This window comes from Penaeus monodon, chromosome 18 (genome assembly GCF_015228065.2).
Source record: "Penaeus monodon isolate SGIC_2016 chromosome 18, NSTDA_Pmon_1, whole genome shotgun sequence".
NCBI lineage: Eukaryota > Metazoa > Arthropoda > Malacostraca > Decapoda > Penaeidae > Penaeus > Penaeus monodon.
Window position 1 is genome coordinate 12363253 of NC_051403.1, and position 25000 is coordinate 12388252.

General features: G+C 48.2%; 1 protein-coding gene across 3 annotated transcripts in view; it reads right to left on the bottom strand.

Annotated features, from left to right (window-relative positions):
- Positions 1 to 25000, bottom strand: part of LOC119584261 (trichohyalin-like) — an 80271-nt gene that overhangs the window by 27791 nt on the left and 27480 nt on the right. Inside the window, exon 1 of one of the 3 annotated variants that reach the window (XM_037932782.1) lies at positions 645 to 1510. The exons of the other annotated variants lie outside the window; for them this stretch is intronic. The gene's annotated coding sequence lies outside the window, so the exon portion shown is untranslated. Of the gene's footprint in view, positions 1 to 644; positions 1511 to 25000 lie in introns of those variants that run through there. 3 annotated transcript variants of the gene reach the window in all.

The window sequence follows — 25000 nt, forward strand, 5'->3', positions numbered from 1 at the left end:
TAATATATAATATAATATCATCGACAACAAAAATAAAAAAATAATAACGCCAACAATAAAAATAATTATTAAGTCCATTTCATCAATTAGTAAATGTTCTCTTTAACTTTCCTTTCTTGTTTCCAAACCGATCTTTCTTACTATTACCACCATCTTTATTACCACGATAATATTGCATTTATAAAGTTCAAAATTCACATCATGGCTTCGCAATATAAAAATCAAGAACTACCGCAATCAATAAAACTACAAAATCCACATCTATACCAATAAAAAAAATAAATAAAAAAAATAAAGAGATTGACACCTGATTCGTTCTAGGTCCCAATAATACATAGAGACCACGTGAAAGTATCTGGTACTAAGGAAATTCCCTCCTATTGAAATCTGGGTAATATAATTTCCCACGATTGTATCATTATTTCCCAGAAAAAAAGTCCCATAATCTAAAGAAGCGTGTGTGAAAAGCTGTTATGATTGGCACGTTTTATTAAACCGCTATTAAACCATGTTTCATTTATTCATTCATTCCTACTCAACTTGTGGTTATCAATATCAGAATCTTTCATTTATTTACTCGTTCTCACTCAGTCCGTTATCATCCCCTTTAACCTGTTAGTCATGTGCAGAAAGAATCATCTTACCATTGCAAGTTCCTCTCCGTGGATTCTTGCTATGAAGTATATCGTCACCTATGAACCACCACTACTGAATGTTAACCCAGGGGCACTCGGCTCACCATCATCACTAGATGCGGCATCCAACTCCACTGCCATATTCTAAAGATTTACTGTTACTTCAAAAATGTGAAAACTTTCTCCGCTGAGCTGTCACAAGATTCGCCACCAATTCTCAACGTCTTGATGCGACGCTCAGCATCAGAGCGCCGCTTCACTTAGGATGTTAAAAGTCCGAAGACACAACCGAAAGAATCTTTAAATCCTATCCACAGCATCTTGAACATTAGCTAAGTTTCTCTGCTTGCACAGACTTTGCATTTTGACTTGCAGCACCACCCTTACTGCAACCATCATTGGTGCAAAGATCAACAGTTATCGCCCAACATTCCCTTTCATGCGTGAAAAAGCAACATAACGTATTCCGTTATCATCTTCATCTTCCGAAAACATTTACTACTTTTCGGCCAACATATCTACAATTTTCACTATTTAGTCATTGCAGTTTAAAACTCGTTGGTGTTACAAGCCTGCCTTGTCATCTATTTGAAGCACGAAACTTCGCAAAATCAATTTCTTATCGGGATGTAACATCGACGAACCTTCGCACCGCAATAGAAACTTGTATGTTCTCAACACCTCTTTAACCGAAGTCCTGCACTTCATGTTTCTGAGGAGACTGTAATACGTGCCAATAGAGGCCACTGTCATCATATCTCTCCATCTCAATCATCATTATAAGCCGACGAAACACTATGACCAGCAACACCATGAACGCGAGCAGCGACACGAGAGGACACCACACAGCACCTATCCTTCCCTCAGCTAGACACCGAATGAAGCTCGGCGAGAACCAGCACCGACTTACCCCCCGTCTTCCCTGCGGTTGCCAACAATCACATTATCTGTATCACTCGCCTGAACCTGCACCAAAGAATGGGGAACTACCTTCTTTCTTGGGCTATTACGGTCGCTTCTTTATCGATTCTACTTTTGCGTTCTGCATAACTATGCAATAAAGGTTATTCACATAGTTTACCAGAACATAATGTAATTATTTATTCGATATACGTAGTTAGAGCAGGGATCAATGCATCCACCTAAAGAGACCGGAAATAAGCGTAGATTAAAGCCGTTTATTATAAGAGTGGCTGCTACAAGGTGGCTCGGCAAGAGAAAGGCTCTGCAGAAACAGAGAAAGGGTTGCCCTCCCCCGCGAGTGAGGCACCGAGGCGAGGCAAGAGGCAGCCAGACGGCTCCTTCAAGCTACCTGCAAATGTCCAACGCAACATTCAAGCCAATACTGTATTGGTGGAATGCTTGGCTTCAACTCTCAGTCCACGAAAGTCGAGGCATCGAGTGAAAGCACCTGTCCAAGGGAGCGGCGGAGGGTGGAAGAGGGAGGGGAAAGATTAAAGGAAGAGCAGCGGCGTGACTAATCTAAAACGCTGGCCAGGGTGGCGAGGAAAGGCCCCGGTTGTCCTGCTCGCTATAACTAACGCTAGCCATGGAGGGAGGAGGATGGGAGGAGGTCCTGAAAGGGGGGGGGGTCAGAGACAGGGGGGGGGGTCAGACAGGGGAGAGGGGGAGGTTGAGGGAGAGAAGAAAGGGAAGAGGGAAAGAGAGGAGAGGCGAAAGGGGGTTGAGAGGACAAGGGCGAGCAAATAACGCCGAGTGCGAAGGGGGCTGGGTCTGGAGGAACAGAGTGATGCCTTGGATGAGTGAGTTGAGTGCTAGGGCTCCCGAGTCACATTCCACCTGGCGCGGGCTCGGAGCTGCTGCTGTTGCTGCACGTTACGGCACCAATCAATAGCCCACCCCGGCCTCCCTGCCGCTCCTCGCCACACGCCCAATTACCCACCAATTTTGCCGCCCACACACGCCGCCCACGCCCAAAGCGACTGGATCACGTCTATCACGCAACAGCCTGCATGTCGCCACGCCAGGCAGACACAAGAAAAGGCAAATCTGAGCAACCTCAGTTTGGCCTTGCGTCGAGGGCTGGTGTGGAGACGAAAGCGCGGCCCACAGTCGAGCAGCACCCAAACGCACACATGTACACACGCACACGTGAACGTCAACAGCCCCAGCTTGTCCCTCAGCCAGCACACTCATACATACAAAGGTGCGCGCTGTCCTGCTTCACCTCTTATTCTCCGTGACAGTCTCGCCTTTCCTCGCCCCCGCTGGTCTCCTTGCAAGACGAACGGCGCAAACCATGGGGGAGGAATGGCACGGAGCAAGACGCCGACGGCCATGGCGGGGAGGAACGAGGGGAAAGGAGAGGAGAAAGGGTGAGAGAGAGAGAGAGAGAGAGAGAGAGAGAGAGAGAGAGGAGAGGAGAGAGAGGAGAGGAGAGAGAGGGGAGAGAGAAGAGAGAGAGAAGAGAGAGAAAGAGGAAAGAGAGGGGAAAGAGAGAGAGGAGAGAGAGAGGAGAAAGAGAGGAGAAAGAGAGGAGAAGAGAGAAGAGAAGAGAGAACAGAGAACAGAGAGACAGACACACACACACACACACACACGCACACGCACACGCACACGCACGCACACACACACACACACACACACACACACACACACACACACACACAGAGTTAAAATACTGTCTACTCCTCCACCTCTTCCTATTTTCATTCATCCAACATCCTCGCACCGCGCTCGCCCCCTCCCACAGCCCTTTATATTTTCAGCTTCAACAGACCTACTTTTTCGCATTGTTGCTCATCCCCCTTTTATCTTCTCTTTCCCACCCTCCTTAATCGTCGAAGCCACTAATCCCGACAATCTCCCTCTCTCTTTTAAATTGTGTGTGTGTGTGTGTGTGTGTGTGTGTGTGTGTTGTGTGAGTGAGTGAGTGAGTGAGTGAGTGAGTGAGTGAATGAATGAATGAATGAATGAATGAATGAATGAATGAGTGAATGAATGAATGAATGAATGAATGAGTGCATACATATTCATATATATGTATATATATATATATATATATATATATATATATTTATCTATGTATATATTTACATTTATACATTATACATATATATATAAATATATACATAAATAAATATATACAAGTTTATATATATACATATACAAATATATATATTTATATATATTAATATATTATATATATTTATCTATGTATATATTTACACACACACACACACACACACACACACACACACACACACACACACACACACTCATATATATAAATGTATTTATACATATGTATTTATATATGTGTATATATATTTGTATATATAAATATATATACACACACATATTCACCTTTTATCTTTCCTCGTTTTATTCTCTCCCAAGTCGGGTCTGATTCCGTACGAAACCCACCTCTTTCTAACTTATTTAAAGGGCATGTCTGTCTCTGTCTCGCGGATCTCCATTCTCAGTCTCCCCGCCCCCCCCTCTCTCTCTCTCTCTCTCTCTCTCTCTCTCTCTCTCTCTCTCTCTCTCTCTCTCTCTCTCTCTCTCTCTCTCTCTCTCTCTCTTTTTATACCGGCGTTACGTCTCGTTTATTTTTTCCGTTAATTCCCACTCTGAATGAATACCTCAAGTACGTTTCGTTTCAAGCGCCCGTATAGTAATTTATTAATTAATCAATTAATTAAATGTATGCGCCCCTATTAATGGAGAACTCATATTCTAAAATCATTTAACAGGAAACCTTTTGATTCGTGTAAGAAAACAAAATACATAAAATACGTAAAATACATTTAAAAAAACATGAGAAAACACACACACACACACACACATACACATACACATACACACACACACACACACGCACACACGCACGCACGCACGCACGCACGCACACACACACACACACACACACACACAAATGCCAATCATGGATCAAACGTGACGGGAGAATGACAGCAGAATGATGACTGGCTGAGGGAGTGCGAATATAATGAGGGAGACTTGAGGAACGAAGGAATAAACGAGACAGAAAAATAAATATATATAAAAATAAAAAATATCGAGACAATAAATAAGAGCCAAATAGATGATCCAATATCACAGCCAAACAAACAATTTTAAGAATAATGAAAAGAGTCCACAGATAAAACGAATTAAGTAAAAGAACAAATGATATCTGACCGAAAAAGAGACAAGTAAACAAGTGGGCCAAAGCCTGAAAACCGAAGATAAGCGACGGGAAACGCGGGGATAAACAGAGGAAGAGGAGGGATGGAAGAAAGAGGAGTAAGTGCGAGGGAGGAAGAGAAGAAAGAGCGGGGAAGGGGGACGAAAAGGTGGAGGAAAAGATGAGGAAGAAAAAAGGGGGGGGAGGAGGAAGGGGCGGGAGGAGGAAAAGGGGAGGAGAAGGGGAGGAGGAGGATGAAAGAGGGATGGAAGGGGAGGAGGAGGGGGAGGGGTAGGCAGGGGATGAATGACAGCCTCTTGATGGCCAGTGTCAGGATCGCCGATAATGACAAACAAATTAGGCGCCAGACACATCGCGGAGGAAAGAAGACCCGGCGATCGGGAAGGGACAGAGAGCCAAGGGAACCTAAGCTGATCTGACCTTTCTTCCTCTCCCCTATCTTGTCTAAGCCCATCCCATCCCATCTTATCCTATCTATCCTATTCTAATCCTACCCTACCCTACCCTACCCTATCCTACCCTACCCTACCCTACCCTACCCTACCCTATCCTACCCTATCCTACCCTACCCAATTAAACACCATCCCATCTCTTCCCATTCCATTCCTACCCCTTCCCCCAACCCACCCTACCCTGACTAACTTGCATCCATGCGTAGAGAAGGTATTGAATGAGAATGAGTAACATCAACGAATACGAGGTGCGATTGAGTCGTTTAGATGTCATATCTCCAAACAGCGTCGGTTACGGCTCTGTTAAGTTATCCATTCTCACATATCCTCGTGCCTCAGTGAAGTTATCCATTCCCCTGTATACTCGTCCCTCTGTGAAGTTACTCATTCGCATACACACTCGCACCTTCGTGAAGTTATTTATTCTCCTATATGCCCATACGTCTTCGAAATTAACTCTGTCCACTACTTGCAGACGCTGGGAAAGCATGAGCCAAGCAATGCGTAAATCACTTTCTTCTGCTGGCTGGCCATCCTTAGTGGGGGAGGGGGTGGGTAAGGGAAGGGAAAGAGAAGTGAAGAGAAGAGAAGAGAAGAGAAGAGAAGACAAGAGAAGAGAAGAGGGAAGGGAAGGGAAGGGAAGGGAAGGGAAGAGAATGGAAGGAGGAAGGAAGGGAAGGAAGGAAGGGAAGGAAGGAAAGGAAAGGAAAGGAAAGGAAAGGAAAGGAAAGGAAAGGAAAGGAAAGGAAAGGAAAGGAAAGGAAAGGAAAGGAAAGGAAAGGAAAGGAACGGAGAGGAGAGGAGAGGAAAGAAAAGAAAAGAAAAGAAAAGAAAAAATGAAAAGAAAAGAAAAGAAAAGAAAGGAAAAGAAAAGAAACGGAAAAAAGAAAATGAAAAGGAATAGGAAAAGGGGGGGGGGGAAGGAAGGAGGGGTGGTTGTCTGGCATCTGATCAAGCAACAAAGGTGCGTCTAAATGCCGGTCTGGTGATTGTTTTAGAGGGCCATGTCCCGGATTTACGACGCTCTTAAAAGGGGATTTATATTACCACCTCGTCTGGTGGAATTTCCCGACGATCATTCTGATACTGCTCTTTTAACACACTCGATATGCCAGTCTGTATGCAATGGTGCACCTTCCAGTGGTATTGCATCACTCGATCTTAAAAATATATTTCACTAAATAAAAACGACAGCGCTAAAGACGTGTCCAGAGAGAGAGGGACAGGGACAGGGACAGGAAAGATATATATATATATATATATATATATATATATATATATATATATATATATATATGTGTGTGTGTGTGTGTGTGTGTGTGTGTGTGTGTGTGTGTGTGTGTGTGTGTGTGTGTAGAGAGAGAGAGACAGAGAGTCTCTATCAGCCTGCTACGCCGTCAGACACGTTCACTTGTTTATGTATGCAAGCTGTCACCACCGCTCAACTCTGCTGCAACGCCTCCTCAACTCTGCCTCAAATCCACTACCGGGTCGTGATTCGCCTTCTTTACAGGTAAAAAAAAATAAATAAATAATAAAAAAAAAATAATAATAATAATAATAACACAAGCGACGGTTGCGGGATTCAGGTCGCAACAGTTGCAAGACGGAGCAATCGCAGGGAATTTTGAGGTGACGCCGTGATCACCTTTAGCCACATTTAGTTCCTCTCGTCGGCCTAAGACGAACGTGGGAAAGAGAAAGTGAGAAAGTGAGAGAGAAAGTGAGAAAAGAGAAAGAGAAAGAAAGAAAAGAGAAAGAGAGAGAGAGAGAGAGAGAGAGAGAGAGAGAGAGAGAGAGAGAGAGAGAGAGAGAGAGAGAGAGAGAGAGAGAGAGAGAGAGAGAATGAATAGAAAGTAAACCGAATAATATACAAAGTGACAGATAAATCAGCATCGACAAAAAAAACGTCCAAGTCAGACCTTAATGAAGTATGGCATCGTTGTTATCAGCAAATCACTTAACTAGTTAACGAGAAAACTACCCTTTACGCCCTCCCCTCCCAGGAGCAGACACAAACACACGCCCCCATGCCTCCCCGATCCTCCGCCCATCCGAATCAATTCCTTCCCCACCTTCCTCTCCCCCTCCTACCATCTCTCCCTTCCCCACCTTCCTCTCCCCACACCAAACCATCCTCCCCACCTGCACTCTACCCTCTCCCCACCCACCACCTCTCCGCTCCCTACCCCCACTCTACCCCCTCCTCACCCCCATTCTCCCCACCCCACCCCCACACCAACTACCCTCCCACAACCCCCCAACACCCCCACCCCGGCGGCCTGCCACGGCAACCAAAATTAACCAGCGAACCTTTAAACCACCGAATTCGCTCTCCTCGCACCAAACAACGCTCGCCTCGCCAAGCACGATGCCACAGACCGAGCGCGTGATCCGTCGCCATATTCCTTCAGCGCCAAATTACCCGCAGAAAGGCGATAACTCCAGATATGATCTTTAATTACTTTTCCACCGGGACAGACTGTGCGAGGAGAGAGAGAGAGAGGGTGGAGGAGGAGAGAGGGTGGAGGAGGAGAGAGAGAGGGTGGAGGGGAGAGAGAGGGTGGAGGAGAGAGAGAGGGTGGAGGAGGAGAGAGGAGAGGAGAGGTGGGGAGGAGGAAGAGAGAGAGGGTGGAGGAGGAGAGAGGAGAGGTGTGGAAGAGAGAGAGGGTGGAGGAGAGAGAGGGTGGAGGAGAGGAGAGAGAGGGTGGAGGAAGAGAGAGAGGGTGGAGGAGAGGAGAGAGAGGGTGGAGGAGGAGGAGAGAGAGGGGGGGTAGAGACACGGTGGAGGAAGAGACACGGTGGAGGAAGAGAGAGGGTGGAGGAAGAGAGAGGATGGAGAAGGAAAGAGGGTGGATGAGGAGAGAGGAAGGAGGATAGAGAGAGGAAAAGAGAGGAAGGAGAGAGAAGGGAAGAGAGAGGGAGGAGAAAGAAGGGAAGAGAGAGGAGGAGGAGGAGAGAAGATGGAGGAGAAAGGGGGAGTAGCGTGAGTACGGAAAAGTTGGGGAGCGGGAAGACGAGACGAGACGAGACGAGACGAGACGAGACGAGACGAGACGAGACGAGACGAGACGAGACGAGACGAGACGAGACGAGACGAGACGAGACCAGAAAATACAGAAGCGAAAAAAAAAACGAGATAATAGAAAAGACCAGGGAAAGAGACGAGACGAGCACCGAAAGAAAAAAACGAAAACGACTACCAAAAAGACAAGAGAAAATCAATAATAAAAAAACGCAAAAAAAATCGAAAGAAAACCCACCAGCCACAGCAGGCGACAGAGGGGGGAGGGGAAGGGGAGGGTGGAAGGGGAAGTGAGAGTGGCAGGAGAATGGGGGATGGAAGGGGAAGGGGTAGGGGGAGGGGGGAGGGAAGAGGAGGAGAAAGGGAAAGGGAAAGGGAAAGGGAAAGGGAAATGGAAAAGGGAAAGGAAAGGGGAAGGGAAGATGAGCGTGTAAGGGGAAGGTGAAGAGGAAGGTGAAAGTGAGAGTGGAAGGGGGAGGGGGAAGGGGGAGGGGAGGGGAGGCGGAGGGGGAAGGTGAGAGTGGAAGAGGAAGAGGAGGGGAAGGGAAGAGGAAGGGGAAGGGGAAGGGAAGAGGAAGGGGAGGGGGGGGGAAAGCGGTGGTGCGCCAGATCCCGCAAATCAACCGCACACGATTCTCACAATTCAACAAATAAAACAGAACAACCTCGCATAAATCGCGCTTCAAACAGTCAACACGAAAGCGCTAAGCATTCAACAGAAAAATAAAAGAATAATAAACAAAGCATATAAAGAGAGAGAAGGGAGAGAAGATAGATAAGAGATAAGAAGATAATATGAATAAAGATATGAAATAGATGAAAGAGGGAGAGAGGGAGGGAGGGAGGGGAAGGATGAGGGAGGAGAGAGAGGGAGGGGGAGGGAGAGAGAGAGAGAGAGAGGGAGAGAGAGAGAGAGAGAGAGAGAGAGAGAAGAGAGAGGGGAGAGAGAAAGAGAGAGGGAGGAGAGAGAAGAGAGAGAGAGGGGGAGAGAGAAAGAGAGAGAGGAGGGGAAGAGAAAGATAGAGGGTGGAAGAAAAGAGATATATCGATAGAGAAAAGAGAGACCTCGAGGGAGGAGTGGAGGGAAGATGTAATGATGGATAGAGAGAGAAAGGAAAGAGAGAGAAGAGAGGAGGAGAGGGGGAAAGATGATGAGAGGAAAAAGAGATGAATAGCAACAGGTCAAGATTAGAGATATACAGATACAACAATACATATATATTCTATCATCTCAGTTCGTACAAATGCTGCTCATCTCTCTCTACCATGTTGGAGGTTTTTAATATTACTCACCTGCATTGGCTAGAGAGGGAAAGCGAAAGAGAGGAAGGGGAGGTGGTTGTATATCGTTACTAATATATGTGTATTAATAAATACATAGTATACATACATTAGAATATACTGATACATACATATATAATAACACATATACAATATAATACGCATACATATATGCATGCATGCATACATACATACATACATACATACATACATATATAAATATATAAACCTACAGGCATACATACACATACATATATCACAACCGTAGCATCGCAACTGCCGAGTCGAGGAATCTCCAACCTGGCTTAGCTGACTCCGCCTTCGGGTTCCTTTGTGTTTGGGAAATCGTGAGTTATCGAGCTTGAGTGAAGGCTGGGTTGGATAAGCCTGTTAATGATCCATTAAGGTGAAGGTTGGGCGCAATTAAGCTGTATGAGGGCGGCTTAAAATCAGATTACTATAATTTGATTCGGCTTACCAGTGTCAGGGCAGGTTTTGGATGGTGACGTCACAGCAAGCATACAGGAGCAGGTGGAGGAAGAGGTGGAAGAAGAGATGGGAGAAAAGAAAAGAAGAGAGAAGAGGAAGAGATAAGAAAGGAGAGAGAGGAGGAGGAGATAAGAAAGGAGAGAGAAGAGGGCAAGGAATGGGAGAGGAGAAAGAAATGGAGCAGGGAGAGTAGAAAGAGAATAAGGAAAAGGTAGAAAAAGACAGGTGGAGGAGGAGGAGGAGGAGGAGGAGGAGGGAGGAGGAGGAGGAGGAGGAGGAGGAGGAGGAGGAGGGGGAGGGGGAAGAGGAAAAGGAGGGAGAGGAGAAAAAATGAACAAGAAAAGAGAAAAAAAAGAAAAAAAGAAAAGAAGAGGAAGAAAAGGAGGAGGTACAAGGAAGTTGCGGTGAAATCAATAGTGATATAATTTTCCAATTCAATAACCTCCGCTCTCGCTCTCGCTCTCCCTCTCCCTCTCCCTCTCCCTCTTCCTCTTCCTCTCCCTCACCCCCACTCTCACTCTCACTCTGCATCCCACACTCCCTTCTCCCTTTGCCCCCCCCACACTACCCCAAAAAGAGCATACTTAGCAGTTACTTACCCGAGTCGTGCTTGCGGGAGCGGTCTTCTTGCCCCCAGAACAAAATAATAAATTTTCCCACGAGTTAAAACCACAACACTCGCGGTTCAAGCGATAACAAAACCACCATCGCGAGTTATACATACATATCCTTTAAAACCAATTGATTCGATCATCTCAGTATATTCGTACAACATGTATCCATTCGCGCACACATTAAAAAGAGAAAAAAAACGAGAACTTTAAAAAATGCAATACCGAAAATGCACTTTAAAACCATCAAGAGTAAAATGAGCAACGTCTCCCTTTCCTGTTCCTTCCCTCGTTGCATCAACGCCTTAAAAAATACAACAAAAAATAAATAAAAATAAAAACAAAACAAGAAGCAAGGAGAAATGGTTTGGCGTTTATACAAGGCTTTAAGTTCACTTCTCACTCCCGCACTCCCCGTCAACCGCCGTCTGCGTCAACACACAACTAAATTCAACGACTGGAGGACACAACAACCCCCTCCCCTCCCCTCCCCCCACACCTCCTTTCCCCCTCCCCCTCCCCCTCCCCCTTCCCCTTCCCCCCCTTCCTCTCTCCCTCCCTCCGTCCCTACCCGTCACCCACCCCCTTTCCCGTACCTCTTCCCCATACCCTCCCCATACCCTCAACCTCTTGCCTCGCGACCCATCCCTCCCCTAACTCCATACCTCCATAACACCAATCCTCCTCCGACTTCCCCCCCCCACCTACTCCCCACTCCCTCCCCCCGCCACTTCACCAAACCACACACATAAAAAGAGGAAAACACACAAACGAACACACCAGGCAAACGAGCAAACTGCACTCTTCCGAGCCCCAAAACCCCCCTAACCCCCAACCCCCCTAACCTCCCAACCCCGAGAGACGGAAACAACCGAACGACGACACTTAAGAGGGTGCTCGAATACCGCACCGCAGTCTTGATGGCTCGAGCGACGAGGCCGATACTGTCTGAGGCACGTGGAAGAGGGGGGGAGGAGATGGAGGAGGGGGAGGAGATGGAGGAGGAGGAGGAGGAGGAGATGGAGGAGGAGGAGGAGATGGAAGAGGAAGAGGAAGAGGAAGAGGGAAGAAGAAGAAGAAGAGGAGGAGGAGGAGGAGGAGGAAGAAGAAGAGGAGAGGGAAGGAGAGGAGGAGCAGGAGGAGGGGGAGAGAAGGGATGAGACAGTGTAAGAACGAAAGAGAAAGAGGAGAGGAGTGGAGAGAGAGAAAAAATCGAGGAATGGAGAGAATTGTCAGAGGAGCGGAGCGAAAAGAAAACATACGCACGATATTCCCTGTTTAACCGCCCACTTGGATTATCTATTCATCGGACGAATTATTTGACTACTTCGCGAATCGAGGTAAAGATAAACAAAGAGGTAAACAGAAAGAAGGTACAGCAACTCGGGTGAAAACAGAAACATACCGCAACAATGAATAATAAAAGAGGAGTAAACATTCTCTGCATCTGCATACCCGACCCTTGCCTGACACGAACAGTATCCCTTCCCCTTCCCCTCCCCCTGCCCTTTGCCCCAGCCACTTCACTTCCCCTTCTCCTCCCCCTTGCCCTAGCCACTTTCCCTTCCCCCCTCCCTCTTGCCCCAGCCACTTCCCCTTCTCCTTCCCCTTGCCCAAGCCACTTCCTCTCCCTTGCCCCAGCCACTTCCCCCTCCCCTGCCCCTTGCCCCAGCCACTTCCCCTGCCCTTTGACCTCTTCCTTCCCTTCCCCTTCTCCTGCTCCTTCTTTTGTCCCTGTCCCTTAGAATATTTCCTCTCTCTCTCTCTCCCTCCCTCCCTCCCTCTCTCTCTCTCTCTCTCTCCTCTCTCTCTCTCTCTCTGCATTATTTAACTGACATTCCAATTACTGTATAATGAAATATAACACTAAGAGCATCCGCGGAAAAAAAGCTGGCAAGGAATACAAGATATCAACGCGGCAATGATGTGTTGGCAAGAACCTACAACAATCAGGCGACAAAGGAGGCGGCGCAGACAGGCACGTTCAGGAAACGAACCACGAATGACAGGGAGACAAGAAGGCAATGGGAAGAAAAAGACGAAGATCAAAGCAATTTTTTTTTGTGTGTGTGTGACACATTGTGATATTCTCTCTCTCTTTTCTCTCTTTCTTTCTCTCTTAATAACAACTATGTAAAGGAAATCAAGAGAACACTTCAAGATCTCCCTCTAATGTCTCGCAAGGTTTAGCTGGCATGCTTAAGCCTCACACACGCTCACCTGCGTCACTCAAACAAAAGTACGTCGAAACATCAGCTGAGGCGACGTCAGCTGGCAGGCGGTACCAGACTATGTCACTTGAAACGAAATGGTGAGGCGGGACAATGACACAACCAGATAACAAGGGAGAAATGAGCACCACAGGACCAGATGGGTGTTTGTGATGACCCCCGATGCATCAACCGGAACACCCGTCGAGTCAACACCACCGACTTCCGGCGTTCCGCGTGTCCTCGGGAAGGGGTGCAGTCAGGGGAGCACGGCAATGGCGGTGGAATGACCATAAAAGAACTGGTGATGAGCCAGACCATAAAGATCAAGTTCACCGCTCGCACGCCAGACGGCTCCAGCATGAGTAAACAGTGCGTGAAAGGGGAGTGCATGAGGCGAGCCCCCGCCCTCGCTGGGACCGGTCTTCCTTCCCCACGGCGATTCCTTTGAGAGCCCGGCCTTCGACGCTGGCCCTCATGACCCTCCACGCGGCGAGGGGCTCAAGGGCGGCCGACGGCGACATCACCCGCTGCCTGTCGGGACCGACGACCCGCTCGGCGTCCCTCGCACGCCAAAACTCGAGGCGCACTGCCCCTCTTACCTCCTGGGCGCACGCCAACGGGCCCCAAACTCTTCCGTAAACGCCATAAACGTCCTCGGCGCGTCGTTACGCGGATCCCTGGAAGATTTGTATCTCGGGCGGCTTACGTAAGCGAATGTTATGCTAATCTGTGTGCGTGAGTAACGCGAGAGAGCCTCAAAGTGAGGGATCTTCCGGCGACAACTCGGGGAAGTTGTCAAGTGGCCATGACTCACCCATCCTGCGTTGGCCGCGCTATAATCACCTTACCTGCTTGCTTGCCCGCCTGCTTGCCTCATGCACATACATGCCTGCGCCTATCCTACACGTCCTTCCTCTTTCTCACTCACAGGCACTCTTAATTAATACTAATTCATTCACTCCAAAAGAGAAATGGAAGAAAGGAAGAAAGACGAGCCTCCTCCAAGGTTCTTTTCCACCTGCAGCATGGGCGGCGGGGGAGCGAGCGCCGCGGGAGTGTGACGACTAACGGCGCAGAGCAGCGACAGCGGCGGCTGGCGTCCCTGATATCAGTGTGTGCGTGTGTGTGTGTGTGCGTGTGTGCGTGCGTGTGCGTGGTGCGTGGCGTGTGTGTGTGTGCGTGTGTTGCGTGCTGTGTGCGTGTGTGGTGGTGCGTGTGTGCGTGCGTGTGTGCGTGTGCGTGTGTGTGTGCGTGTGTGTGCGCGTGTCTGCGTTCGCGGGCATGTATGCGTGTTTGGCGTGTGTGAACGGGTGCGTACGTGCGTGATATCAAGCCCTAGCGACAAGATGAGGCGACGCAGGTGGCGAGGCGAAGCACCGGCATCCTCCGTGGAACGCCCCTTGTAAGTTGCGTCTCAACGGAATTGCGTCTCGGAGCGTCTTCCTTCGTTTAAGCAAGCGGCCTAAGGCAGGGCAAGGGCGGGGATATGCAAGCTCATCACCTCTCGTTATTCAACGCCATGTATCGTGCATTGCCTCCATGCATGTCATTAAACTGCAACCTTATTCCCCAAAGAAAAAAACACGTATTCACCACCAGAGGCACCGAAGAAAAACAGCCAATGCGACTGAACTTCTCTTGGCTGAAGAGAATGCCAGTCAGACGTAAGAACGATTTGACTGAGGAATCTACAGGCATATATATACTATATATATATATATATATATATATATATATATATATATATATATATATATATATATTTAACACCACCTAAGACGACCACCGCAGAATAAAAGTGTGATCGCCATCGTATTCTGAACAACGGCGCGGCGGCGTAGACTAAACTCTGAACACGACTGGGATTTTTTTTTTTTTTTTTTTTTTTTTTTTAGGGGGGGGCGATTTGATCAGTCTACCGGTGATAGGGATCGAGCCAATCTGACCAATCATGTCACGCGATGAAATGCCTAAAACAAGCAGGGTGGCGGTAGTAGGAGAGGGGGGGGGAGGGGATATATAGACTACGGTATTGGTTATTCTGGAAAATTTTTACGTATTTTAGAACTTCATGATTGCTGCAGTAGTTTTTTTTATGGTTCGTTTTACTGCATGGTAAATGGAGTAAGGCGAACTGTACGGATGTCGTTGTGGTTGTGGTTGTGTGTGTGTGTGTGTGTGTGTGTGTGTGTGTGTGTGTGTGTGTGCGTGTGCGTGTGCGTGTGCTTGTGCTTGTGCTTGTGCGTGTGCTTGTACTTGTGCGTGTGCTTGTACGTGTGCGTGTGCTTGTGCGTGTGCGTGTGCTTGTGCGTGTGCGTGTGCTTGTGCTTGTGCTTGTGCTTGTGCGTGTGCGTGTGTATTGTATTGTGATGTTATTTCATGGGCACAGACTACCCGACTATTTTCAAATGCATATATACAACTAAATGCCACTCCCTTCAGATAGGAAAATAAACAAACAAACCGGAACCGAAGCCCAATCCAGCTCCTAAATATCCCAAATATCCACATATCCTTCTCATCACTGACCCTTCGTCCCTCTCCTCCACTCCCCCTCTCACCCCCCCCACTCCCCCGCCTCATATTACGACCACATAACCCGCTTATTTCGACCACTACTCCACTTTTTTTAAGCGAAAGCCGCTCTTTAAAGTCTGCAATAAGATTTGATGCGCTTCTTGTGGTGTACTTGTTCGTAGGGAGGGAGCGAGGGAAGGGGAGAGGAAGGGATGGAGGAGTGATGCGACGCGTGTACTGCAACGAGTATGGTCAATGTTTTCCTTCATTTTTCTTTTTAAAAACTCCACTTAGGCTTATTTCTTCTTTTCATTTTTTTTACTAATATCCTAATGTCTCTCTTTTTTTTCGATTCATTTTCTTCTCTCTATCTCTCTCTATCATCGCGTTCCTCCTTTTTCTGACCGTGCCTTTTATCTCTTCGTATGAAAATAAACCAAGATGTACTGTGCGTTTTCCTTTTCTTCTCCCGCCACTTGCTTCTCTTCCTCCTTGGATGGTCGTCCTCTCTTCACCTCCCCTTCCCCCCCTCTTTCTACTCGCACCCGTTGATCCGTTTTATTATTGTTTTCACTATTATATTCTTGATCATGGGCATCATTATCGTTGTCATTACTACCCAACATCGCTACTCGTATTATTGTTGCTGTTTTGTTGTTCTTATTAGCATTACCAGTTGTTGTTACTGTAGCTGCTGTTATCATTGCTATTATTACTGTTATCGTTATTATTACTGTTATTATTACCATTATTATCATACATCATTTTTATTGTAGTTATCATTATTATCGTCGTCGTCGTCGCCATCATCATCATCATCATCATCATCAGCATCATCATCAATCATCATCTTCATCTTCATTACTTTATTGTGTTGTTATTATCATTGTTAATATTATTCTTAATATATCATAATCAATATTATTGTTTTTATTATAATCATAATCATTATGATCAGAGCAACCATTATGATCGGTACTACCAATATGATTATCATTACCATTATCATTATTATTATTTCATCTTTACGATCACTGTTATTTATTATTACCATTTTTATCATTTCTACAATTTATATCATTATCATTGTTATTATTCTCATTATCATGAACATTGCAATCATTACCATTATCATTGCAATCATTACCATTATCATTACATCATTATCATTAACATTGCAATCATTATCATTAGCATTGCACACACACACACACCCATATGTACATCCGTAAAAAACAAAACTGAACCATCTACAGCATCTACATCCTCATCAAACCAAACAAAACCTACAAAAAAATAATTCAAAAAAAAAAAAAAAAACGAGAGGGGGGGGCACTCCAGGGAATCGTCCACCTAATATGTATGCAAACATGACTATAATACGATGTCGAAATTTATGTTTACGCCAAAGCACGTGACAGCCACTGAATAGGTGTGCAAACATCCCAGACATCGGCAATGCTCACGACCCAAACAAAATATATCAGCCCAGTAAAAAAAAAAAAAAAAAAAAAAAAAAAAAAAAAAAAAAAAATATATATATATATATATATATATATATATATATATATATATATATATATACATATATATATAACACAGGATATAGAATCGACCAATAATTATTATTATTATTATTATTATTATTATTATTATTATTATTATTATTAATACTATTACTATTACTATTACTATTATTATTATTATTATAATAGTAAATTATAACATACGTATATAGTAATAATCAAATTAAAAACAGAATTTCATTCACAGCCGAAAAAGAAGTCTCGAGGTGCTCGTGTTGTGAACAGTTGTCGCCCTTAGAAAGTTTTTAACAGACGTGTGGGAAGTCGTTAATTGCTGCTCAAGAGAAGGGGGCTGGGGAAGAGGGGAGGGGAGGGGAGATGGTGGGGAAGAGTAGAGGAAAGGAAGGGAGGGAGGGAGGAAGGAAGAGAAAGGGAGGGAGGGAGGGAGGGAAAGGGGGTGAGGGGGAGAGGGAGAAGGAGAGAAAACCAATCCTCCTCTCCTTTCCGACCCTTTCCTCCGCCCCTACCCACGCACCTCCCGTCATGTTTGGCTGGCCGCGCAAACCTTACCACCAACACTCTTGACACTTGCGATTATAAGCTCACTCATCATCGAGAGCCAGCGCGGGGCTGATACCCTCTCCGCCCCCCACCCCTTCCCCTCCCGCACCCCTTCCCCTACCCTAGGTCCTTACTCTCGCCTTACCCTACACGAGCCCTCCCCGCCACCTCCTGCTCCTTTTCCTCCTCTTCCTTCCCCTTCCCCCCCTCCTCTTCCTCCTCCCTTTTCCCGTCCTCCTCCTCCTCCTCCTCCTCCTAATTTTAATTCTACTTCTTCCCCTTCCTCTTCCTTACCTCTCTGGGGCCGCCGAGGGAACAGGTGTGCGCACGCATCTCGTCATTTATCTTTTCAGCATTCTATTTTTTTTTTTTTTTGGGGGGAGGGGTATATTTTTTCTTCTATCTTTCCTCACCCTTTTTTCTGTACTTCTCTATTATTTAATCTCCTCTCCTTCTCTACCAACACTACCCAACCCCATCCTCATCATCATGCTCTCGTTACCCTACCATCCCCTACCCTCTTCTCTCCCCCACCCTCCACATCTTCCTCCCCCAATCTCCTCCTTCACTTCCTCCCCCAATCTCCCCACTACTTGCTCCAATCTCCCCCTGCTTCCCTCCCCCAATCTCACCCTCCCTCCCCCAATCTCTCCCTCCCTTCCCCACAACCTCCCCCAACCTCTCCCTCCCTTCCCCACAACCTCCCCCTCCTTCCCTCCCCTAATATCTCCCTCCCTCCCTCACAACCTCCTCCTCCCTCCCCCACAACCTCCCTCCACCCCCCACTATCTTCCCTTCCCTCCCTCCCCCTCCTTTGTATCTCCTCACAAAACAAAACGGATCGATGCCATAAGAAGCCCGTCATAAAAGGCTGGCATTAAGGGAGTTACTTTCCCTGATAAGAGATTAAAAGTGTCGAAGGAGCCGCTTTCGACATCAACAAATCACAGAAAAAGAAGAATGAGAGAGAGAGAGGAAAAAAAATTGTGTGTACTTATGTGATGGCATTTTTATATAGTCAAGGGCGGTTAATAAGCATAGTATATAGCCTGTATAAGTAATGTCTCTGGTTTTCAAAAAATATAGTAATGATGATGATGATGGTGATGATTGTGGTGGTGATGATGGTGATGATGATGATGATGATGATGATGATGATGATGATGATGATGATGATGATGATGATGATGATGATGATGATGATGATGATGATGATGATGATGATGATGATGACGATGACGATGACGATGACGATGACGATGACGATGGTGATGGTGAAGATGGTGACGATAATAATGACGGTGATGGTGGTAGTGGTGGTGGTGGTAATGATGGTGTGGTGATGGTGATGGTGATGGTGATGGGGTGATGGTGATGGTGATGATGATGATGATGATGATGATGATGATGATGATGATGATGATGATGATGATGATGATGATGGTGATGGTGATGATGATGATAAGAGGTAAATCACGAGAGAAAGCAACAAAACAGAGGAAAAGGAAGGGCTTCTCACGAGGGAGCGAGGGGAGGCACAACTCCGGTCAACTCAATATAACAACTTGGAAGAGAGGTGGTGCGGCATCGCTTTCTTGGCCGCCTCTTCTGCCGGTCTGTCTATCAGTCTGCCTTTCGGAGCTCCTGCCTGTCTGACTGTAGCCCTCGCCTATCCTGTCGCTCTCTCTCTTTCTCTTTCTCTCTTCCTGAATCATCCCTATCTATATTGTGAAATTCTCCCCGTTATCTTCTTCCCTCTCTTTCTCTCCTCTCTCCTGCTCTCTTTTCTCTCTACTCTCACTTTCTCCGTTTTTCTCTCTCCTTTCTTCCTTTCCTTCTTTCTCCTTCTCCTTTTCCTTTTCCTTTTCTTTCTTTCCTTTCCTTTTCCTTTTCCTTCTCCTTCTCCTTCTCCTTCTCCTTCTCCTTCTCCTTCCCCTTCCCCTTCCCTTCCCTTCCCCTTCCCTCCACCCCCTCCCTCTCCTCCTTTTCCCTTTCCCTCTCCCTCTCCTTCTCTCTTTCCCCTTCCACCTCCCCCTCCCTCTCCCTCTCCTTCTCACACACATTGTGGCACACTGACATCCGTGTTTCGTAATCCATATGCTTCACGGACGACCATTCCCTCCGCTCCCATTCCCTGTTATCGCCTCCACCGAGTCCCTCCCCCCCCCCCAATCCCCAACGGGCTCCTTCTCCCCCCCCCCACCCCTCACCCCAACAACGCAAAATCTCTCTCCGTCTCTCCATCTTCACCTCCCCCCCCCCACCCCCACAACAACGCAAAATCTTTCTCCGTTTCTCCAGCTCCTCTTACCCCCCCTACCCCCCGCTCCTTTCCCCCTGCCCCCCCCCTCCCGGTCGCAAACTCTCTCGCGTAGATCAGAGGAGAGTAGTCTCCTTCGCTGGTGGCACTGGCACTAACGCCGTTTCGCCCGGAGTGCCCCCATCAGAGACCGCCGCTGGATATCCCCGGGGTCCGTGGCACTTTCCTCGCCGAATTTTGTCTTCGGTGCCACACGCTGGATCACCAAAACCCACTTTTCTTCCTCCTCCTTCTCTTGCCCCCTCTGCTTCACCCCTTTCCTCCCCTAGTACTTTCTCCTCCTCTCTTTTTCCCTATCTCCCTTCTCTTCCTTCTTTCCTCTTTCTCTTACCCCTTCCTTCTCCCTTCTTTCCCTCTCCCTTCTTTCCCCTCCACCTTCCCCTCTTCCTTAACCCCTCCCCCCCCCCCCCTCCGGCCGGCCCCCATGGCTGAATAACAAATATCTACTTGACTCCATTCGCGAAAGAGGTAAAGTAGCAGCATCGCGCCGCCTGACGGGCTCTGTGGCAGGACGAAAAGACCGTTTGAGTGTGTGTGTGAGCTCGTGTGTGCGTGCCTCTGTGTGTATGTGCGTGGCGTGCGTGCGTGTGTGTGTGTTGTGTGTGTGTGTGTGTGTGTGTGTGTGGTGTGTGTGTGTGTGTGTGTGTGTGGGTGTGTGTGGGGTGTGTGTGTGTGTTGGGGTGTGTGTGTGTGTGGTGTGTGTGTGTGGTGTGCGTGTGCGGTGTGCGTGTGCGTGTGCGTGTACGTGTGCGTGTGTGTGCGTGGGAGGGAGGGAGGGAGGGGGAGAGAGGATGAGAGAGAGAGAGAGAGATGAGAGAGAGAGAGAGAGAGAGAGAGAGAGAGAGAGAGAGAGAGAGAGAGAGAGAGAGAGAGAGAGAGAGAGAGAGAGAGAGAGAGAGAGACAGACAGACAGCAGACAGACAGACAGACAGACAGACAGACAGACAGACAGACAGACAGACAGACAGAGACAGAGAGGGAGTGGGAGTGCGGGTGTGTAAATGTGAGTGTGAGCGCGTGTGTAGTCTTTCAGTCTTCTGTATTAGCATTACCATCATTATACTATATTCCTCTCTATTCATTTTTCTTCTTATCCTCACGGCATCTCTCCAGCTTATCTTCTTTTGCTCCTTCCTTTCCCTCTCCCATCCCTCCGTTCACTCCTTCCTCCCCTTTTCCTATCTCCTCTTCCCTCTCCTCACCTCCCCTTCTCCTCACCTCCCCTTCTCCTCTTCTCCTCACCTCCCCTTCCCCTCTTCTTCCCCTTCCCCCTCTCTTCTTCCCCTCCCCTTCTCCTCCTCTCCCTTCTCCCCTCTCCCTCTCTTCTTCCCCTTCCCCCTCTCTTCTTCCCCTCCCCTTCTCCTCCTATCCCTTCTCCCCTCCCGGGCGACGGCGGCCCGAGGGGAGGCGGCCGACGCCAAGCGCTCGCACGAAATCACTCCAAGGCTCCTCCGCATGCTCCTCGCACGCCGCCTTCTTGTGCAATGCCCTCTCTCCTCTCCCTCACCCTCTGCCTCACCCCCCCCCCTCCCTCTCCCTGCTCTAGCCTTACCCTTCTATCTCCCACTCCCTTCTTTACCGCTTCCCCTCCTACCCTCTTGTTCTTCCTCTGCTCTCCCTCTGGCCCTCACTTCTACCCCCTTGCTTTTCTTTCCTTCACTATTTCTCCCTTCTTTACTCCCCCTTTCCCTTCCCTCTCCCGCCTCTTCTTTTCCTTTCCCCCTTCCCTTCTCTCTAATCTCACTATTTCCACTTTCTTCTCCCTCCTCCTTCCCTCTCCGTCTTCTCTTCCCATTGCGCTCCCCTCCTTTCCCCCTCTCTCTTCTCTTCCCCTGGCTCTCCCTCCCCCTTCCCCCTCCCTCTCCCGACGCCAACCCCCCCCCCCTCCTTCCCCCACATCCACCTCCTTCCTCGGGTTTCATGGAAGATGTTTTTGTCGTGGGAGTTTCTTTTTTTTTTTAATTCTCTCCTTGTTGATTCTCGACGCTGTTTGTTACCGCAGCTGATGACGTCATGCGCCGGACTCTTCTACGACGGCGACGTCCCTCCACTTCTCACTCCCCCCCTCCCCTCTCACCATCCCCTCTACCCCCTCCCTCTGCATCCCCTCTATCCCCTCTCTCTACCCCTCTACCCCCTCTACCCCCTCTCTCCATCCCCTCTACCCTCTCTCTCTACCCCCTCTCTCTACCCCCTCTACCCCCTCTCTCTCCAACCCCTCTACCCCCTCTCTCTCCAACCCCTCTCCCCTCTCATTCACGATGGCTTCCTATCCTTGCCTTCCTTCCTTTGGAGTCTACCCTGCGTGCAATGTTTGAGTGCATTTGCGAGCGTGCGTCTAAATGCGCTTGTGTGTGTGTGTGTGTGTGTGTGTGTGTGTGTGTGTGTGTGTTGTGTGTGTGTGTGTGTGTGGTGTGTGTGTGTGTTGTGTGTGGTGTGGTGTGGTGTGGTGGTGTGGTATGTGAGTGTGAGTGTGTAGTGTGTGTGTGTGTGTGTGTGTGTGTGTGTGTGTGTGTGTGTGTGTGTGTGTGTGTGTGTGTGTGTGTGTGTGTGCGGGGGGAGGGGGGTGTTGCGGGCGTGTGCGTGACGCGTGGGCGGGATTGTGTCTCCGTGTGCGTATGCAAGCAAGTCCGCGTATCTTATGATTTCCCCTGCCCCTTGCCGCGTTGGGGAGGGGGGAAAGGGGGAGGGGGAAAGGAGGAGGGGGGGAAAGGGGAAAGGGGGGAGTAGGGAAGGGGGGTAAGGGGAAAGGGAAGGCGAAGCGGTTGCCACCAACACGAGCGAGAGAGAAACCCAGACCAAACCCTGGGGGAACAACACGAGCAAGAAACCCCGAAAGGAAGAAAGAAACCCCACGTTGCACCAGCACTAAAGAGAGCACCCTCACCCCCTTCTCCCCACCCCCCCATGGCACTCACCCTCAACGAATACCCGATGGGAGGGAGGGAGGGAGGGAGGGAGGGAGAAAGGGGGGGGGGGTCGTGAGATTTTCTTCCAGGGATTTGAGTGAGCTCTTTTGATAGCCGCTGGGGGAGAGGGAGGGAGAAGTAGGGGGAGAAGAGGCCAGGAAAGGAGGGGAAGGGAGAGGGAGAGAGGGAGAGGGAAAAAGAGAAAGAGAGAAAGAGAAGAGAAGAGGAGAGAGAGAGAGAGAGAGAGAGAGAGAGAGAGAGAGAGAGAGAGAGAGAGAGAGACAGAGACAGAGACAGAGACAGAGACAGAGACAGAGACAGAGACAGAGACAGAGACAGAGACAGAGACAGAGACAGAGACAGAGACAGAGACCGAGAGACACAGAGACAGAGGGGCAGAGGGACAGAGGGACAGAGAGATAGAGAGACAGACACAGACACACATACACTACTGTGTGTGTGTGTGTGTGTGTGTGTGTGTGCGTGTGTGCGTGTGTGCGTGTGTGCGTGTGTGCGTGTGTGCGTGTGTGTGTGTGTGCGTGTGTGCGTGTGTGCGTGTGTGTGCGTGTGTGTGCGTGTGTGTGTGTGTGTGTGTGTGGTGTGTGTGTGTGTGTCCGTGTGTGTGTGTGTGGTGTGTGTGCGTGTGTGTGTGTAATTATATATATATATATATTTATATATATATATATATATATATATATATATATATATATATATATATATATTATATATTCCATTCATTCAGTCTCCACATATCTGTTTGTCCTTTGTGTCTCGCAGCCCCCATCTCGGGAAATGCCACACGTGCCTTGTGGCTGGGCCAATGTGGCACGTGTTATGGCAGCAAAGGCCTCCCTCTCATCTTTATCATCACCCTTCACTTACACATTTATGTTCCGTTTTTCAGTATTATTTATATGATATAAAGGAGCATTCGTCTTGGGTTTTAACTAGAACTAGAACTTTAACTAAAAAAAAAATCTTGACTGACCCCTCTTACACAGAGTCAAGGCAGGCAAACACACACACACAAGCAGAAGTAACAAGCAAATTCACAAACACAAACCGTGGCCACAAATTAGCTTTTTTTGTTAAATAATGACATACCGCGAAACTGTTCTCCTTTTCCAACATTTAAGCTGTAGTGCATCTTCGCCTCGCGTTCGTCAGAGGCTCACGTCGGGGGAAGTCAGTGGCTTATGGCCGTCTGTTTCGCATCTTCATCTATCGATTTCTATCTGCTTGTTCGAAAGCTTCTTTCTGATGCCACTTTCTCTTCCCACTGTCACTTAGTTGTCAGTCGCCTGGCTATCTCTTCGTCTGCCTGTCTCTTCACTTGCCTGCATAACATGTTTACCCTGACGTTCACCCCGACGCATAACCGCTTTCCTCGGACCGAGTCATGACAACCTGACCCCCTAATGAGTGACTGCCCAGACTACCCATAACCCCATCCCTTCCCTGCATCTCACCCACGTCCCTTTCCTCACCCATTCCCAACCCGTCCCTCGCCTACCCCAAAACCCCTTTCCCCCACCCTACCGAAGTCTTATCACATCCTCCCCATCCCTATCCTTTCTCCTGAACTCAATCTCAGTCCACCTCTTCCCACCGAAGTCACGTCCAAAACCCCTTCAGTTCCTTAAAACCCCGTCCATGATCCGACCCTCGCCCACCCCTTCCTCCTTCGCCCCACATCATTCTCACCCCCGCCCCGCTGCCCAATCAATGACGCCCATGCTCGGTGATCTGTCACGATAAGGATTTCAGTTACCGAACCCGCGGGCTGGTCTCGTCGGCGGGCCAGGGTCGTCCGGGCGACAGAGAACGCACTTTGACAATGTGATTACGAGGCGATCGACCCACCCGCGGCCTCTATTGACTGCGAGGTAATTTGAGGACAGCCTAGCAGGGGTGACACGGGGGGGGAGGACAAGGGGAAACAGGGGCTGAGCGAGGGAGGAAGAGGAGTGTTGGGGTAAGGAAGGGAGGGAGGGGGGAGTGATGAAATGTGGAGGAGAAGGGGAGGGAAGGAGGGAGGGAGGAAAAAGAGAAAAAGAAAGGGATAGGGATAGGGAGAGAGAGAGAGAGAGAGAGAGAGAGAGAGAGAGAGAGAGAGAGAGAGAGAGAGAGAGAGAGAGAGAGAGAGAGAGAGAGAGAGAGAGAGAGAGAGATCGAACTAGGAGACAGGCAAGGAAATGAGACAAAACAAAAAAAAAACAATGGACGAGTACGGACAGAAAAAAAAATAAAATAAAATAAAGACCCAGAGACGAGGCGAACCGAAATCAAG